At 33.5% G+C, this 19,678-nt stretch overlaps 1 pseudogene; it reads left to right on the top strand.

The window, feature by feature from the left end:
- LOC120170710 overlaps positions 1-19,678 on the top strand; it is a 46,188-nt pseudogene that overhangs the window by 5,405 nt on the left and 21,105 nt on the right.

Here is a 19,678-nt window from a genome sequence, read left to right as displayed (position 1 = left end):
TTTATAAAATAATATTTAGAATTTTAATTTAATATAATATATATCGTAACGTAAAAAAGAAATCATTAGACGCCTATAATTACTAATTAATATCTTAAACTCACTCAAAAGATAACCTTAAATTAATATTTTCCACAGTGAAAAAAGTATAGACACTTTATAAAAGGATAGATACTTTACAATATAACCACTACCTATTACATTATATAAACGATACCTATTACATTATATAAGCGCTACCTATTACATCATATTTTTACCTATTATATTGAAAGTGTCCATACTTTTATAAAAAAGGATCGATACTTCTTTAAAGTTATGTAATTTATGTTTTCAATTTTTTTAATAGTGTTTCATGTTTTCCACCTACAATATTAATTTAATAATTTCATTGCACAAAAAATTATTTGATTGTTTTGATATTTTAAAAAATATTTAGAATTTTTAATTTAATAATAATATATCGTAACGTAAAAAGAAAATCATTAGACGCCTATAATTACTAATTAATATCTTAAAACTCACTCAAAAGATAACCTTAATTAATGTTTTCCACAGTGAAAAAAATATAGACACTTTTATAAAAAAGGATAGATACTTTACAATATAACCACTACCTATTACATTATATAAAAGATACCTATTACATTATATAAGTGCTACCTATTACATCATATTTTACCTATTATATTGAAGTCCATACTTTTTATAAAAAGGATCGATACTTTGTTTAAAGTTATGTAATTTGTTTCAATTTTTTTTAATAGTGTTTCAGTTTTCCACCTACAATATTAATTTAATAATTTCATTACACAAAAAATTATTTGATGTTTTGATATTTTATAAAATAATATTTAAATTTTTAATTTAATAATATATATATCGTAACGTAAAAAGAAATCATTAGAGCCTATAATTACTAAATTAATATCTTAAAACTCACTCAAAAGATAACATTAAATTAATGTTTTCCACAGTGAAAAAAGTATAGACTTTTATAAAAAGGATAGATACTTTACAATATAACCACTACCTATTACATTATATAAACGATACCTATACATTATAAGCGCTACCTATTATCATATTTTACCTATTATATTGAAAGTGTCCATACTTTTATAAAAAGGATCGATACTTCTTTTAAAGTTATGTATTTTATGTTTCAATTTTTTTAATAGTTTCATGTTTTCCACCTACAATATAATTTAATAATTTTATTGCACAAAAAATTATTTGATTGTTTTGATATTTATAAAATATATTTAGACTTTAAATTTATATATATATATCGTAAAAAAAAATCATTAGACGCCTATAATTACTAAATTAATATCTTAAAACTCATCAAAATGTATATACCTAAATATGTAGTTATTGTACATACCTAAATATGTACTGCGAATTTAATGTTGTACCCCCCTTTAATTACCATTACCAATGCCACATCCTATTGAAAGTAGCACGATGAAACATGTTCAAAATGACCCTTTGCTTACATCTCCATCAACTCCTGGAGCACTGAACTTGCACAGCAAAATTTTTGCCATGGATAATACTGATGTAGACAATGTTAAGCAACGAGGAATGCCATGAAGTACATGTTGATGAATCTGACAGATTGGTTGGTCAGCTCTTCTGTTCACGTGATCAAGCTTGGTACTTTTACAAGGGATTCGCACGGGAACATGGGTTTAGTGCACGTAAGGGAACAACACGGCTTGACGTGGAAGGGAATATGAAGACACAAGAATTTTGTTGTTCCAAAGAAGGGTTCGAGTATCAAAAGTCAATATTGTTGATCGTTAACGTGCTCAGACAGTCACAAGACAGGATGTAAGGCTAGAGTCGCAGTTACAGCAACAAATACAAACGATCAGTGGGTTATATAAGTCTGATCAGAAACATAATCATGCATTGTGCACACCTGCTATGACACCATTTATGCGTTCTAATAGAGCTATAAGTAAGGCTGATATCGATGAGGCAACAACATTGAAAGAGGTCGGTGTTGGCACGTCACAAGTAATGAACTATTAACGCAGCAGGCAGGGGCTATCATAATGTTGGATTTACATAAAGACCTCTACAATGCACTTCAAAGAGGTAAAGCAAAGGAAATCATCGATGGGGATGTGAATGCGCTTATTACCTCTTTGATTATAATAAACATGATGATCCCGGGTTTTTTATGACATACTCGGTAGACGAATCGGGGGCATTGTATAATCTTATTTGGTCAGATTCTACATCGAGATCGGATTACATGCTTCGGTGATGTAATTGCGTTCGACACAACGTACAAATAATTTGTATGGTCGACCAATTATGCCTATGTTGGTGTCAATCATCACCATAACACAATTGTGTTTGCCACTGCCATAATCGCTGACGAGACGTCTCAATCTTTCGAGTGGGTGCTACAGAATTTTTTAGAAGCCATGATGAATAAATCACCTATTTCGTTGTAACCGATGGGATAGGGCAATGCAGGGGCTATCAAATCTGTTATCCCCTTTTGCTAAGCACAGATTATGTTCTTGGCATCTTCTCGCAATGCACAAGCTAACATTGGTGACCCAAAGTTTACAGCAGCATTCTCAAAATGCATGGCTTCCTGGTGGACAACAAAGGAATTTGATATTCAATAGCGTTCGGTGGTTTCAAATTCAACGTCCAAAAGCATCCATGGGTGATTGAGAACGGAAATACACGACACTTATGGGCACAAGCATATCTAACCGGTCATTTCTTTGCCAATATTCGCAACAAAGGTGCGAGTATGAATGCTTCACTAGCTATTGCACTGAAACACAAGAAGACATATTTAGATGTTGTTCGTGCAATTAAAGATAGAATTAGTAGAATGCGTATGAACGAGTTGAAAGCGGATTACTTAAGTTCCCATACGAAGCCCTTCCAGATCACAAAACTGTCGACCTGAAAGCCATGCCGCTGCAATTTTCCCGCGATCTTTTCGTGTGTTCCAAGATGAACTTATACGGGAGACATTGTACTGGATTGAGGCAGATTAAGTCCTTATCAGATGAATGTCAACATTATATTTTGTCAAAGTACGCAGAAAAAAATAGGAAATTTGAAATTAGTTTTGATTCTCGTACGAAAACTCTAATTTGCTCATGCAAAAAATTCGAGACGTTGGACTTCCGTGTCGCCATCAACTTCACATTTGAAGAAATTGGACTACACGTATTTGCCCGGGACTTTGATTCAAAGTAGGTGGACTAATGATGCGAAGGCTTCTGCCCCAGCTATGTTGATTTGAATGTGTCTCCAGAAGTGATGCAAATGGCAAGGTTCGTTGCTCTACGTTCAACGTCAAGTAGGTTATGCTACATTGCATCAAAGATAGACGAGTCTTTCAAAACCGCAAGAGATGAAAAAAACATAGAAGAATTAGAAAACTCATTTGGTTTGATCATTCAGTCAACCAGAGCATTGTAAAACAATGTTCGTGACCCTCAACGAAAACAACGCAAGCGAAAAGAAGTGCCGAAAACAAGGTCGAGAAGAAAATAGGCGATGTGGGTACTGCAACGGTGAGGGACATAACAAACTAACATGTCCTCAAGTCAAGCTCAGTTTGAGTACAAGCACACAGCCTACATCAACTGATTTTTTCGAAGACGGAATGGAATGACAACGATCTCCATATCGTAAGTATCAACATGACTCCTATTGTATGTACATAAATATTTTGAATGAAGGAAAAACCGCTTTACTTAAAATTACGACACTTTTTTAAATGGATCGACACATTTTTCTTCCAATCTGGACATAAAGTACCGACACAATATTAGAAAGTGTCGATATAGGTTGTTAGACCTATTCGCTCATAAATCGGTATATTTATACCGGTTATATTACAAAATTATCTATTACATTATAATATGTTGAAAGTCCATACTTTTTATAAAAAGGATCATACTTCTTTTAAGTTATGTAATTTATGTTTTTTTTTTAAGTATGTTTCATGTTTTCCACCTACAATTTAATTTAATAATTTCATTTGCACAAAAAATTTTGATTGTTTTGATATTTATAAAATATTTAGAATTTTTTAATAATAATATATCGTAACGTAAATTAGACGCCTATATTACTAAATTAATATCTTAAAACTCACTCAAAGATAACCTTAAATTAATGTTTTCCACAGTGAAAAAAGTATAAACACTTTTATAAAAAGGATAGATACTTTACAATATACCACTACCTATTACATTATAAAACGATACCTATTACATTATATAAGCGCTACCTATTACATCATATTTTTACCTATATTGAAAGTGTCCATACTTTTTATAAAAAGGATCGATACTTCTTTTAAAGTTATGTAATTTATGTTTCAATTTTTTTTAAGTATTTTCATGTTTTCCACCTACAATATTAATTAATAATTTCATTTGTACAAAAAATATTTGATTGTTTTGATATTTTATAAAATAATATTTATAATTTTTAATTTAATAATATATATCGTAACGTAAAAAGAAATCATTAGACACCTATAATTACTAAATTAATATCTTAAAACTCACTCAAAAGATAACCTTAAATTAATGTTTTCTACAGTGAAAAAAGTATAGACACTTTTATAAAAAGGATAGATACTTTACAATATAACCACTACCTATTACATTATATAAACGATACCTATTACATTATATAAGCGCTACCTATTACATCATATTTTTACCTATTATATTGAAATTGTCCATACTTTTTATAAAAAGGATCTATACTTTTTAAAGTTGTGTAATTTATGTTTCAATTTTTTTTAAGTATGTTTTTTCCACCTACAATATTAATTTAATAATTTCATTTGCACAAAAAAATTATTTGATTGTTTGATATTTTATAAAATAATATTTATATTTTTATTTAACAATATTAACCAAAGATAATAATAATGTAATATATGTTTATTGTTTTTAATTTAATAATATGTAAGTTAGTAATAGGTAGCGCTTATATTTACCTATTTTATAAGTAAATCGGTATATTTATACCGGTTATATTACAAATTATCTATTACATTTTTCAATCGACACTTTTTTAAATCGACACTTGTTGTGGATATCATCGAAAACAATGCTATAGTCATGTGTTTCGATACATTTGCAAGCAGATGTAATATACATTAGTACTGATATTTCAACAATCCTCAAATGTATATGTACATAGAAGCAAATATGGAATAATTAATGAAAATATACACAATATAATCACACAAAATATACACCAAGAATGTCAAATAATGTACCAACAAACAAAATTAATCCGAAAAGGGTTATTTCTAACGAAGTCGGAACATTAGAGGCCTTCAACAAATTTCCAAACTCTCGTATGTTTCCGCCTTTTTCTGAGGACATACATAAATAATTTCAATTATCAAACTAATGAGGTGCAATTTTACTAACAATAAACTAATTCGCATAAGCATGAATAAATTTGTGTCATACCTAGAGCATTGTCGTTCGAATGGGAAGCAGCGTCAAAGGTATGTGGATATGTAATTGTATTTCTATAAACACATAAGTTGTTAAAATAATCAATGTCTGAACACTGTTCAACTGGAAAAACATATTGCATAAATGCAACTTACCGGATTATAAATCATTTTTTTCCGCTGAATCATCGACCAAAAGTGTATTTAGCTCGTTAAATCTGGACACGTGTTCCAAACATCATTGAGATCTTTACAGTAGGTAACAGAATCGTATGTTTTGCATTTTTTTGATCCTGTTCACAAACAGTCGAACATAAATGTAGGAATCATAGACAACGAAAAGTCAGCAAACTGTAATGACATTCATCTTACCTACACGAATAGAAAATGCTCGGAAAATACAGGTAGTTTCTCAAGTCACGGTCGACGTTATGCCTGAGATGTAATCAAGTTTGAATGTTAACATTCAAATGTATATTAACGATTTTGACACAGTAATTCAATTGCTTCAAACATGTTCTAACCTATCTTTGAAGACCAAAGGGCAACAACAAAATTGTCGACAAAAAATTGCATAAATTCAAATAATCCTCTTCTGAGGACAACATCTACAACATGAAGAAAATGAGATTAAAGTTCTACGCTTATATGTTAAAATAATGGATACAAAGAATAGAATTAAAACCTGCAGGCAGTCTTGGGATGTAGGCAAGGACACCATTGAGATCAAAAATTAAAAGTTTCTTGAAGGCGGCGTTGCAGACACGATATACTTGTTTGGATCATCATCATCATCATCATCGTCATCATCTTCATCGTAGCTTCATCATCATCATCATCGTCATCTTCATCGTCAGCTTCATCTTCATTGACCGCTTGTTGTCCACATCTGTTAAAAGAAAATAAATAAAGTTCAGAACGTGTAAATGTTAAGAAACATAGATAATGAATTACCTAACTCGTTTGATGTCATTGACGTAATTCGTTACGCAACATGGAGACTTCATGTGCAATGATGAAATATCGGATCGCATTCACTCACAAGGGAATCAATATGCTCCCGAAAATTGACCATGTATTCCATCATGGTCTTAATTGTGACATCCTCTGCAACTGGAGCTTCTTCCATCATTGCGTCTCCACTTGGTTGCTCTTCTTCATGGCCAACAGGGTCCATTTCCTCCCTCTCTTGATCTAATCCGACCTCCTTGACACGCTTCCAACCGAGTTTTTCAACAAAATCATATCCCGCTTTTTAATAAATACCATGTCAATCTTGGGGTTAATCGAACATGAGCGTCATGCGAAAAATCAATTTCCTTCTTCTTCAACAGATGGGTGATGACACATCCATATGGCAGTGTAGTTGAAATTGTTGCTCCCTTTGTGACCATGTATACAATTGTATTAAATATGAGTTTTGCAATGTTTGGAGCCGTTTTGGATTTATACTTTGCTATCCACCAATAATCGCTGTCTCGAAGCGTTGAATTCCCCCCACTAGGCCGGATATACCATGTGATCATTTTGTGAAACACTCTCTCTACATCGAGGTGAATTGGGCTATTTCTAGCAACCCGTTTAATTGTAGACCAATCTACACCATTTTCATCTGAATCCCCTGTATTCGCTACACCTAAACCCTCCGCAATAGTTTCTGGAGATATATATATATCCTTCCCATGACATGTGTATTAATTCCTATTATATTAGTCTTATTAGGCTCGTGCTGTAAGGAGCATTGTTGTAGAAGACTCTAACTAAGTGGGATAATATCTTGGTTCTACACCAAGGAATTCAAGCCAACCCTAAGATGTAAATGTGGATTTAAAACTAAATGCATATTTATCATCAAACAAGAAACCCAGGTCAATGACACGTTCGGGAAGAATCTTCCTTACTTTAAAACTCGTCTGCCATCTTTGTTTCTCCATATCGGATCTAAAGTTCAGAGTTTCGAAGGACCTGATTTCCTCAGAAGAATCGTTGTTACGAAGGAGGTTGTGGTTGAGAAGAACTGGGTAGAGAAGAGCTTTGAGAAAGACCTCGCTTCTGACGCTGACGTTTTGGAGCCATTTTGGTTGGATGCTATTACAATGGAACACAAACACATTCAGGAAAAAAAATCCAATATAGAAATCAATCAAACCCATAAAATATCGATAAATTTACTTGAATATCTGATCGTCACTTATGATAACGCTAGAAGAAAGAGGAAGAGTTATTTTTTGCCTGCTTGCCTTTATGTTTAGGGTTTCTCGATTAAAAGTACTATATATAGTGAACGGTGGAAAAACACTTGATATTTAAATTAGTATCGACACAAACTAAAAAGTGTCGACACATTATTTAGACATATTCTCTCATAAAACCGGTATACTTGTACCGGTTAGATTGAAAAATTACATTACATTATACTTTGGGTTGATGTTTTTGGGATCGACACTTTTTATATGGATCGACACCTTATGGTTGCACATTGTTTTCCATTCATTCTGGACCAAAAATATCGACACTGTTTTAAATGGTGTCGACACATTATTTAGACATATTCTCTCATAAAACCGATATACTTGTACCGGTTAGATTGAAAAATTACATATTACATTATACTTTTGGGTTCGATGTTTTTGGGATCGACACTTTTTATATATGGATCGACACTTTATGGTTACCCTGTTTTCCATTCATTATGGACCAAAAATATCGACACAAACAAACAAGTGTCGAACATTATTTAGACATATTCTCTCATAAAATCGGTATACTTGTACCGGTTAGATTGAAAAATACATATTACATTATACTTTGGGTTCGATGTTTTTGGGATCGCCACTTTTTATATATGGATCGACACTTTATGTTGCACCCTGTTTTCCATCATTCTGGACCAAAAATATCGACACAAACTAAACAAGTGTCGACACATTATTTAGACATATTCTCTCATAAAACTGGTATACTTGTACCGGTTAGATTGAAAAATTACATATTACATTATACTTTTGGGTTTCGATGTTTTTGGGATCGACACTTTTATATATGGATCGACACTTATGGTTGCACACTTTTCCATTTCTGGACCAAAAATATCGACACAAACTAAAAAAGTGTCGATACATTATTTAGACATATTCTCTCATAAAACCGGTATACTTGTACCGGTTAGATTGAAAAATTACATATTACATTATACTTTTGGGTTCGATGTTTTTGGGATCGACACTTTTTATATATGAATCGACACTTTATGGTTGCACCCTGTTTTCCATTCATTCTGGACCAAAAAAATCGACACAAACTAAACAAGTATCGACACATTATTTAGACATATTCTCTCATAAAATTGGTATACCTGTACCGGTTAGATTGAAAAATTACATATTACATTATACTTTTGGGTTTCGATGTTTTTAGGATCGACACTTTTTATATATGGTTCGACACTTTATGGTTGCACCCTGTTGGCCATATTGTAAATTTGCCTTTTACTTCAAAGTATCAACATGACCCTTAATGTGTATAAGAAACATGTACAACAACATACTGCTAACTTTCTCATCTCATTCATAATTATTCACATACAAAAATATAAATCGTATACAAAATTATAAATCTTATACAAAATTAACCCTACATTTACATCATTGCATCCTTTTGTTATTCTTATGTAATATGGCAACTTTTGTTATCTCCTGTCTTCGTTCATTTTGATTGTGGCTTACGAGATCGTTTAATATTCGCGATCGATCCCAGTCTCCAACAACCTATATTCAAATTGTCAGAACGTTAAGTATTGTCAACTACAGCATTCAATCTACGACTTTTAACAATTTTACCACAAACGAATTTTTCTATCTACTTACAAAATCACCAGTTGCCCCTGTAGAACCGATCGATTCCATCCACATCATCACATACATGTCGCAATCATGTCTGTTACAAAATTTGAAAACCACACATGTCAATTATGATGAATACTGCATAAATTAAGCTTTCTATTTGTGATAACATCTCATACCCATTCAATTGCTTATTCTTCTTATGCTCCACAAATTTGAAATTTTTCAAGGGATACTTTCCTAGAGATCCATAGGATTCAACCCAAATGCGTTTCTTATTATAAGAATCTAATATTTTAATCTGCATTAAAATAGAAGAAGTTATGCACCAAAAAAATTATGCATTATAATTTACATAATGTCCTTTCATACATACATACATACCAATCTCTTAGCATCCTTCACTCTCTGTTTAGCTGCTTCAGTTGTAAACATACTATCATATATTGTTACAACACGATCTACCATATCCAACACCAACAGATACCAATGTGAATTATGGTAGTTTATTGTGATCATGATCTGTAACAAATTTCACACCCAATTTGACAAAATTCAACATTCTATATCCGAAAACATCATTTGCAATTGGTATGGTGTCTTACCTTCTCACAGTCGGTGAATTTCACATAGTTATTCAGTATGGGACCCTAGAAGCTAGCAATACCCTCAACACTTTCTTTGCTGTTGGCATCCAACGCCTGCTGCTGTAATTACACAACAAACATTATTAATTTACCGTCTATAACACTACTTATCTTCATTTATTAATTTAACTCACCGCTAAGTGGTATGGAAGGTAGCCAATCCTCCGGAGTGACTTCTGAGAATCGTAGCATACTGTCTAGGCGAGCAAATCAATAACCTAACAAAATTAATTACACAATCAGAACATATTCAATAAGTTTTAACATTTTCTACTTTCTACTTACCACACCGTCAACCCATTCCGTAGGCTTCAACGTTGCAACGTCGTATACACTAGCGAATTGATTTCCCATTGATATTACAGAATATCTGTATGAATCATTAGGATTAATATGTTGTCATGAAATATTTAAATATAACTCACAAAGCAATATATTTCACTTACTCCGATTCTAACTCGCTATTCCATAAATAATCACAAATTGCAGCTTCGATGTCATCAATTCCGCTTGGAATATCCACTTTTTCAACCTACAATTTTGCATACAAATTTTTGTCACAACAACATAATAAAAATCAAATTAAGTTTTCTTTTATTCAACTTACCTTCTGCTTCTTCTTCTGGGGTACAGGACATTCCGAATCCAAATCTGCTGCTATAACACTCTCCGGTGTATAAATGACATCGACTTCCTCCTCCCTCTTTTCTTCTTCATATTTTTTCAGTTCATCGTATTTTTTTCTACATAGCTCTTCATCTCTTTTATTTCACCCTTCAATGATCTCCTTCATCCAAGTATTTATCAACCACCCCTTCACCCCCGTAAGTTCACTCCTCAATTCCACAACCTCCTTCACCACTCCCTCAAATTTTTCACCCGTCACCATCTTAATATCACCCCTGAACACCCCAACTTCTTTCACCACTTCACCACTCAACACCTCTACTTCTTTCACCACTCCATCTATTTTTCCTTCCACTACCCCCTTATGCCTCTCAAGTGTATCTTCGACTCTCTCAAGTTCTCTTCGACTCTTGATTGTCTTTGCATGATTTCAAATTGGATTTTTTTAATATCAGCCAATTTAGACATCAAAATGTCGAAGTTACTCTGTTTTCCCTCACCATTGTCCCACTCACCATCATCCCCCAATACAACCATCCCTCCTTTCTTCTCCTCTGCCTCCTCTACATCCTTGCCAATAACCTTCAAAATTAAATTACAATATTAAGACATTGATTATATTCTTAATATTATTTAATTACATTTATTACCCTTTCTTGCTGCTTCGCTCTATCCAACTTCAACTTCACCATCACTCTAACCACCTCTTCCTTCCCCCATGCACGGATGCGTGCCACTCCGGTTCTTTCATAAGCCGGCACTGCCTCACAGCCCGACCAAAAATCGAACAGTGCAACCTGCATTTATAATAAAATTTATATTTTTATATAAAAACACAAAAAAGTTCTTCAACTCATTTACCTCTAAGATTGCTATGCACCCTTTGAGGTATCTCTGGCTGCCCTTTTTAAAGGTGATTATTGATTCAATCAATCTCAAATGGATATATTCTGCCCAATTGAATTCACCCTTCAAGCCTTCATCACAAATGAGCTTCATATGTTCTTTGTTCGTTGACGTATTACCCGTTGGACAAAGAAAGATACCGACAAGGTATAATAGAACTCTGGCCTTCAGCTCATCCCCAACGTAAGATCCACTTTTTATTTCCTCTTCAATTTCAGCATATGTCACCTTATGCTTCAAACCATATTTGGAGGCAAGTGCTTTCCAGTCCTTACTCTTACAGACTTCTACAACACTTTTGCCTTCATTTTCTACCCCCAATACGGCTGCAGCACATGGGATCCCGAGAGGAAATGAAAAATCACCATATTTAGCAATACATTGTCTGACATCAAATTGCGCCATCAAGGATCGACACAATTCCCTCCGAATAGGTTGATCCCTTACTCCTACCAACGATCCAAAACCTATTTCTCCCAGCACGTTCAACTGACCCTTCTCCTTAAGGTGTTTAATTAATAAATTCACCCTTTTAATGATGCATCTTTTCGACACTTCCTACATTTTTTAACAATATATAATGTTATAGTTCTTATATATTTTGTATCAACGTATTTACAAGTTTAATGAATACCTTATTTTCATGTGCTTTCCTCCGTTCTTTGTATTCTTTACTATCATTCCTTGACTGTGTGATGTAAGGTTCCTTTCAGCATCACTCATTGAATTCCATTTGGACCTCACATCTTTTGTCACCTAATATAAAACATAAACGTTTCTTAATCAATACATTAACACTAAATACTACTCAATGTCAATTTCATTTTACATACCGAACCTCTCTGTGTGCCATCTTCCTTCATCCTTTTGCATTCGGCCATACTGTCAACATTTAAAATTTGTAATCAATTTAAAGTTTATCGATACTTTAATCCAATTACCATTTCAACAATAATAACAAAAAGACATTGATACTTACTAGAAGTACATATATCCACCCTTTGATTGCTTTCGAGTCTCGGCCTCAATTTCAAAGTCATCTGCTCCACCAACAATTTTCGAACCCATTGACTCCATTTTCCCTTCATATATCAGTTTACGCAAATCAAATTATTTTGTTACATACACTTTATTCAATATACAAATATAGATAACTACTCTTGTGGTAAAACGGTTTTCTTCAAAAGAATTTGAATGGCCACACCAAAATGTGTCGGCACATTTATACAACATATAATATCATTTTCTACCTATAATATTAATAAAAGTATCGACATTTATATTTTCCTTGAATATCACTTTCTACCTGCAATCGGTCCCAAATGCTTCTTTACTCCAAAACCCCAAACAACACATAAAACCCTATCGCGATTACTATAATAAAAAATTAGGGTTTCGACAACATACTTTTCGATTCGACTGCAGCAACAAACAAACAAACTTCGCTTTAGAAACGCCTTCTGAAATGCAGCAACAATTACGCTTCGATTTCAAAAACTCGTCCGTTCTATCTATTTTCAGAGGATATTTAGCTTATATTTTCATCGGATATGTTATTTATATTTAATCGATACAAATACAAAAGTGTCGATACTTTTATGTCAGGTGTCGATACTTTCGAAAGGATAATTATCTATTTCTTTGAAAGTGTCGATAATTTATTACACGTACTTACGAAAGTATCGACACTTTCAATATATCTGGTATCATTTTACCGGTTTTATCATTTTGATACCGGTTTTATCATATTTTTACCTGTTATATCGTTGTGGATCGATATATTTTTTTTAAAGTATCGACACATTATAGGCGCTAAAACTGTTTCTCTTTTAAATTCACAAAGTGTCGATCCTTATATAAAGTATCGACACTGTTAATATATCCGGTAACCTTTTACCGGTTTTATCGTTTTGATACCGATTTTATCATATTTTTACCTGGTATATCGTTTTGGATCGATACATTTTTAAAAGTATCGACACTTTATAGGATTTAAAACTGTTTCTCTTTTAAATTCACGAAGTGTCGATCCTTATATTAAAGTACCGACACTTTAAATGTATTCGGTAGCGCTTTACGGTTTTATCATTTCTATACCGGTTTTGTCATAGTTTACCTGTTATATCGTTTGGATCGACACATTTTTAATTTGGATCGACACGAACCGGTAGCACAATTTTTTAATATTTCTTCATGACTTAGACCTACTTTTATAAGTATGGACACTTTTATAAAAATGATATATATTTTTTTTAAAGTTATGTAATTTATGTTTCAATTTTTTTAATAGTGTTTCATGTTTTCCACCTACAATATTAATTTAATAATTTCATTTACACAAAAAATTATTTGATTGTTTTGATATTTTATAAAATATTATTTAGAATTTAAATTTAATAATATTAACCAAAGATAATAATAAATATATTTTCACAGTGAAATAAGTATGGACACTTTTATAAAAAGGATAGATACTTTACAATATAACAGGTAAAAATATGACAAAACCAGATTCATTATGACAAAACCGATAAAATTTACTTGATATGTTAAAAGTATGGACACTTTTATAAAAATGATAGATACTTACCGATAACCAAAGTTTACCGGTTACCAAATTTTTTAATAGTTTTTCATATTTTCTACCTAAAATATTATTAGTTGTCAATATAATAAGTACCGCTAAACCGAATTTATTAAATACATTTTAATATATCCGATACTGTCGTATATTAACCGTATATTAACCCGCCTTTCCTAAGACAATCCTCTGTCAAATATGTTTGGACGCCGACATTATTCTCCTAAAAACCCGACAACTACATCAGAACACAAAAAAACTGCTTTTACTCTTCTATTTATAGGTGTAAATTCTCTAAAACATTAAGGATAAAATATATAAATGTCCAATCCCTCGATTATTAAAAAAATATAAAATGGTCTTTCAATAATAAGAGTTTATTTTGTTGAGTTTATAGACTATTAAAAGTTATAAATAATTATGCGATTATTTATTATATTCTAGGCTCATATTTTTTTTGTTAAAAATTGATAGTAACTTGAAATGAACGTTAACACGTTAATTAAGATATGATAAAATTTGATTATAGAATCTCAAACGACTATTATATTTCAGTCAATATGTTAGCACCTAACTCGAACTGCCATAAATTATTTTAACAAAAAAGACGAATTTAAACATAATGAATAACTGAATGATTATTTTATAATTTTTAATAATTGAGACTCATGAAAAAAAACTTCTTATAATACATAAATCATTTTACAACGGTTAATGATCAAATTAGTTAATAAATTAATGTCTTATAGTTAGTGTATTATTTGTGTACTTTAATCAAAAATTAAATATCTAAATTCGCACCATCAATTATTCTGTCACATCATTTCTACGGCTCAAAAGTCACATCTGGCGTGCTTTAAGCAAGGTCTACATGGAACAAGTACGTTGACATGATTTTCTATTGTATCTGGTAGCAGCCATGGATGTCTCCTTGAAGCTTTACATCGGTGTCTTTCTCTTACAGATTTTTTCTCACCTCAAACCATTTCATGCGAGCTGCTAAATTTAAGACAAATCTTCGATGATTTATCTGTGTTTCCTTAAATTTTCTCTTCGAAACAGCCTCTTCTGCATATCAGGTTCGCTTCACTAATCTTCAATCTCTTACACACTTCAAAAGTATACAGTTTTTGATCAGTTTTCTTAAAATAAATTCTGGGTTTCGACAGTTTGAAGGTAGCTACTTGAGTGATGGTAAAGGTTTGAACAATTGGGATGTCTATTCTCATAACCCAGGTAACTTCTATTTCCTCCAGGAGATTGGTTTTAGTTATGGTTGAATTGTGTCAAAGATCCCTGTGCCATGCGTTTCTACGAATTTGGATCATTTTAGGATGTTTAAATTTGTTAAAACGTATAATATAAGGACCTACAATAGAATTTACACATGATATCTGATTGATATCACAGGAAATCAAATTGTTGCTGGAAGCAATGGAGACATAGTTGTGAACCATTATCATCGTTATATGGTATGCCAAGCCTATCTACTTCCATATTCCTTACGGTTTTGTTTCGAAAACTGACCCGTCGAACCATGAATATGTCAATCGGAATTGTCATTTTTGGGTTATAAATTCAAGGTCCGACGGACTGGTTCATGACATTGTATCTAATGTAATCATATATACTCGACATCACCTAGCATATGATCATTTATGATGTTTATGTAGGAAGACATTGATCTAATGCACTCGCTTTGAGTCAACATCTACCGGTTCTCTATTTCTAGGGCCAGAATTTTACCTAGTAAGTCTTTTTAGAATTGAAAGTGTCATGTATGATGATGATATATGTGGAAGCTTAAGCCCTAGCTTACTGAAACAAGACCTGTAATCTCAACAGAAGGCAGATTCTGGAGAATCAATGAAGCTGACATTCGGTTCTACAACAACCTTATTGATGCCCTCCTAGTTAAAGGTTATCTTCCTTTCTTGGATAACTCTGCTTAAGCATTTTACATACATGTCATATCATGACGGTCACCGGTACTCGGTTTTGTCACTTTCTGCAGGCATTCAACCGTTTATAACATTGAACCACTACGATCTCCCTCAAGAACTTGAGGACAGATATGGAAGTTGGCTGAGTCCTCAATCACTGCAACCATCTTTTTTCAAGTTTTAGCGTTTTGATGGGCTGAAAATGGCATCCCACATTGACCATTAACACTAATGGCTGTAACTCTGGTTTCGATCTCAGGAAGGATTTTGTGTATTTTGCTGATATATGCTTCAAATCCTTTGGAGACAGGGTGAAGTATCGGGTCACATTCAACGAGCCTGATTACCAAGTCAAGTTCGGGTACCGTAAAGGTTTGTTGCCACCATTACGTTGCTCCAGGCCATTCGGAAATTGTACCTTCGGTGATTCGGAGAGGGAGCCGTTTATAGCAGCCCACAATATCCTCCTAGCACATATGGCAGCTGTTCATATTTACAGAACCAAATACCAGGTACCAATTAATGCAGTAAACATCCAATTGTCTTTGATGCAGTGCAAGTTCTATCAACAACTATTCTGGTTTTAATCTCTAGGAAACGCAAGGAGGTAGCATCGGAATAGTCTTGCAATGCTCTTGGTACGAACCGATCAGCAACTCTTTAGCAGACAAGCTAGCAGCTGAAAGAGCTTATGCCTTCACATTCAATTGGTAGGTTTCTTCGTCATTATCTTGTTTGATTTCAATACAAAAGAGGCCACGGTTTGAGGAATCGAGAACGTATCATAGACGTCAAGACGGTTGCATATTATGTTTTCTGATACCTTACTAAACTTACATATAGGTTCCTAGAGCCAATCATATTTGGAAGATATCCTCCTGAAATGCAAAACATTCTAGGATCTATTTTACCTGATTTTTCAACAACCGAGAAGCAGAAGCTGAATAAAGGAATCGATTTTATCGGAGTCAACCACTACACCAGTTACTATGTTCGGGATCGCATGTTCTCCGTGTGTGAATCAGGAATCGGAACCTCAAGGACCGAAGGATTGTGGGCACAAAGCTCACAGAAAAATGGCATCCCTATAGGAGAATTTGTAAGTGAACCTTAATCTATGAAATCACAGCTAGACTGCATCTTAAGTTAAGCTAACGGCTTAAGCATTTCAATCATGCAGTCTCGGTTGGATTGGCTGAATGTTTATCCCCAAGGACTGGAGAAGATTCTAACCTATCTTTAGGAGAAATACACTGGCATACCTATCATTACCGAAAACGGTGAGAGAAACAAAAACGTGTCATTTAAATGCAAAAACTTTAGGAGTAATACACTAGCATACATATGATCATTACCGAAAACGGTGAGAGAAACAAAAACGTGTCATTTAAATGCAAAAACTTTCGTATATGTTCATAATGTACGGTGTTCCATGTAGGATATGGTATATAAACAAAGCAGATTGCACCACCGAAGAACTTTTAAACGATGTGAAACGAGTAGAGTACATGGCTGCATACTTGGATTCACACACACACGCCCTCGAATCCACAACCTCCAGGTTGCTTGCTACGTCAACTGAACTTGGACTCAATCGGCAACTTGAAGTGGCACTGAACGTTAGTGATTAATGTCGTTCTCTCGAATGCTATCAGGAAAGGAGCAAATGTGAAGGGTTACTTTGCCTGGTCTTTGCTGGACAACATCGAATGGAACTATGGATATACAGCCAAGTTCGGACTTCACCATGTCTACCGTAATACCTTGACGAGAAGACCGAAATTGTCGGTGTAGACACCCATTTTGTCCGGGATTTTTATTATTTTTATTTTTATTGTTTTTATTTTTATTGTTAATATAATTATTAAATATTAAATATTAATTTAATTTATTATTTTTTATTTTGTAGGCTATTACAAATAACCAATTTGGGTCTATGCAAACCCAAAATCATTACAAGACCTATTGTTCCCTGACCCAAATCAATTGAAAGCCCATCTCCAGCCCAAATATCTTCAGCATCTTCTTTCCTCCAACACACGACAGTAGCATCACAGCAAGCCAACAACCGAGCTGCATCTGTCCTAACCACCTTGACAGCTCACATTTCCAGCACCAATGGTATTGAGCCTTGTCACGAGCAAAATAACGGACGTTTCCATTCTTATCTCCTGGAAGAAAAACCGTTATGGGAAGAGGGGGCAACAAAGAAAAACTGAGAGGAGGAGGCCATTATCTTTCATGAGAGAGCATTTTTTATCAAGGAAAAAGATAAACAAATTGTAAACGGGGACTTGGGGGTCTTCTTCTATCATATTCGAAAAAGAAAAAGATGTATTTGGCTCCCAATAGTCAACAAACAAGCAGTGTAAGCAAAAGGTCTTTCTCCCTTTGTTTTTGGTGAATTAACAGAAAACAGTAGCAATTTCTTGAGGTATTCGATTTCATTGTTGATTTCCAGTGTGTGGGTGTGTGAGTGTTTGTTTCGAAATAAAAGAATGGGGATACTCCTTTTATTTTTTTAGTAAAGCAATACCAATACAAGTTTTTTTAAAGCTTTTTTATTATATTTCCAGTAACCATTTTTTTATTTTTTCCTTGATTCGAAATATAGAATAAAGAGGGGTGGGGTTTGATTTGTTTACTTGAGACGTTCGGGTTCCCTCACGGGAGTCTACAACGCTTAAGTGAGGTTACCGTCACCGATGAACGACGGTTTGCATGTTGGTTTAGTTGCTGGAATTCAAGAAATGGAAGGGTCAGTCTCCTTTAGTAGCCATTCGAGAACTTAAGGAGTGAGACAAAAAAAAACAACATATAGATGTTAAGAGTGGTCCAAAGTATACGAGGAAGTCAAGAAGAAAGGTTTATTTTACATGTGTTGCCATTTCTTCTCGCCGGATTAAGAGCTAGTCATCGGGGACGGTTCTCGGCAATTAAGTGTCTTTAGCTTGTATATGGGGTTTCATTTTTGGTATTTTTTCTGGAATTTATAGCATATAAGAGAGGGGCTTTGGGTTATTCGATGGTCTGAGGTTGGTTCAACGCCGATTCATGGTGGTTTAATTCGTTTTGGGTCTCGGTCAAGAATGGAAAGAAAAAGTGGAGGAGATAGGGCTTTTAGATGGATTATGTTGTTCGTTTGGGTTTTGTGTGGTCATGATAGGTGGTGACTGGAGTAAGGGAGGCCACCGACGTACGGTAACCGGCGTGAAGAGCTTTGGAGCTCTCAGGGAAAAAGAAGAGAGGTCAAGAGGCAACTGCGTGGGTTTGGAGAGATGATGAGTAAAGGGATTGAAATTATAATTAGGTTTGGTTTTAGATTTTGTTTTAAATTAGTGAAATTAGCTTTATATTAGAGTTTAGGGGTAATTTTGTGTCCCTATAAATTAGGCGCTTCTTTACATCTTGGACACTTGATTTAGGCTAATTTGATTTTATGTCAATTTTATGGGCCTTTAGGTGCTATTTCTCTTTTTTATTTTGTTTAGAACTTGTTTAGGTTTAGAACTGGGTAAATCATGTTTTAAATCCCCATAAATTTGCCTTTTTTTTCTATTTAGGTCACTGTCATAATTTTGATCTCTCATGCTTAATTTACTTTCACTTTCAATATAGTCACTATGTCAGAATTTGTCGAATTCATTTAAATTGGG

This window comes from Hibiscus syriacus, unplaced genomic scaffold, assembly GCF_006381635.1.
Source record: "Hibiscus syriacus cultivar Baekdansim isolate YM2019G1 unplaced genomic scaffold, ASM638163v2 tig00111783_pilon, whole genome shotgun sequence".
Taxonomy (NCBI): domain Eukaryota; kingdom Viridiplantae; phylum Streptophyta; class Magnoliopsida; order Malvales; family Malvaceae; genus Hibiscus; species Hibiscus syriacus.
Note: the sequence above shows the minus strand (reverse complement) of the source record. Positions and strands in the feature narration are given on the sequence as shown.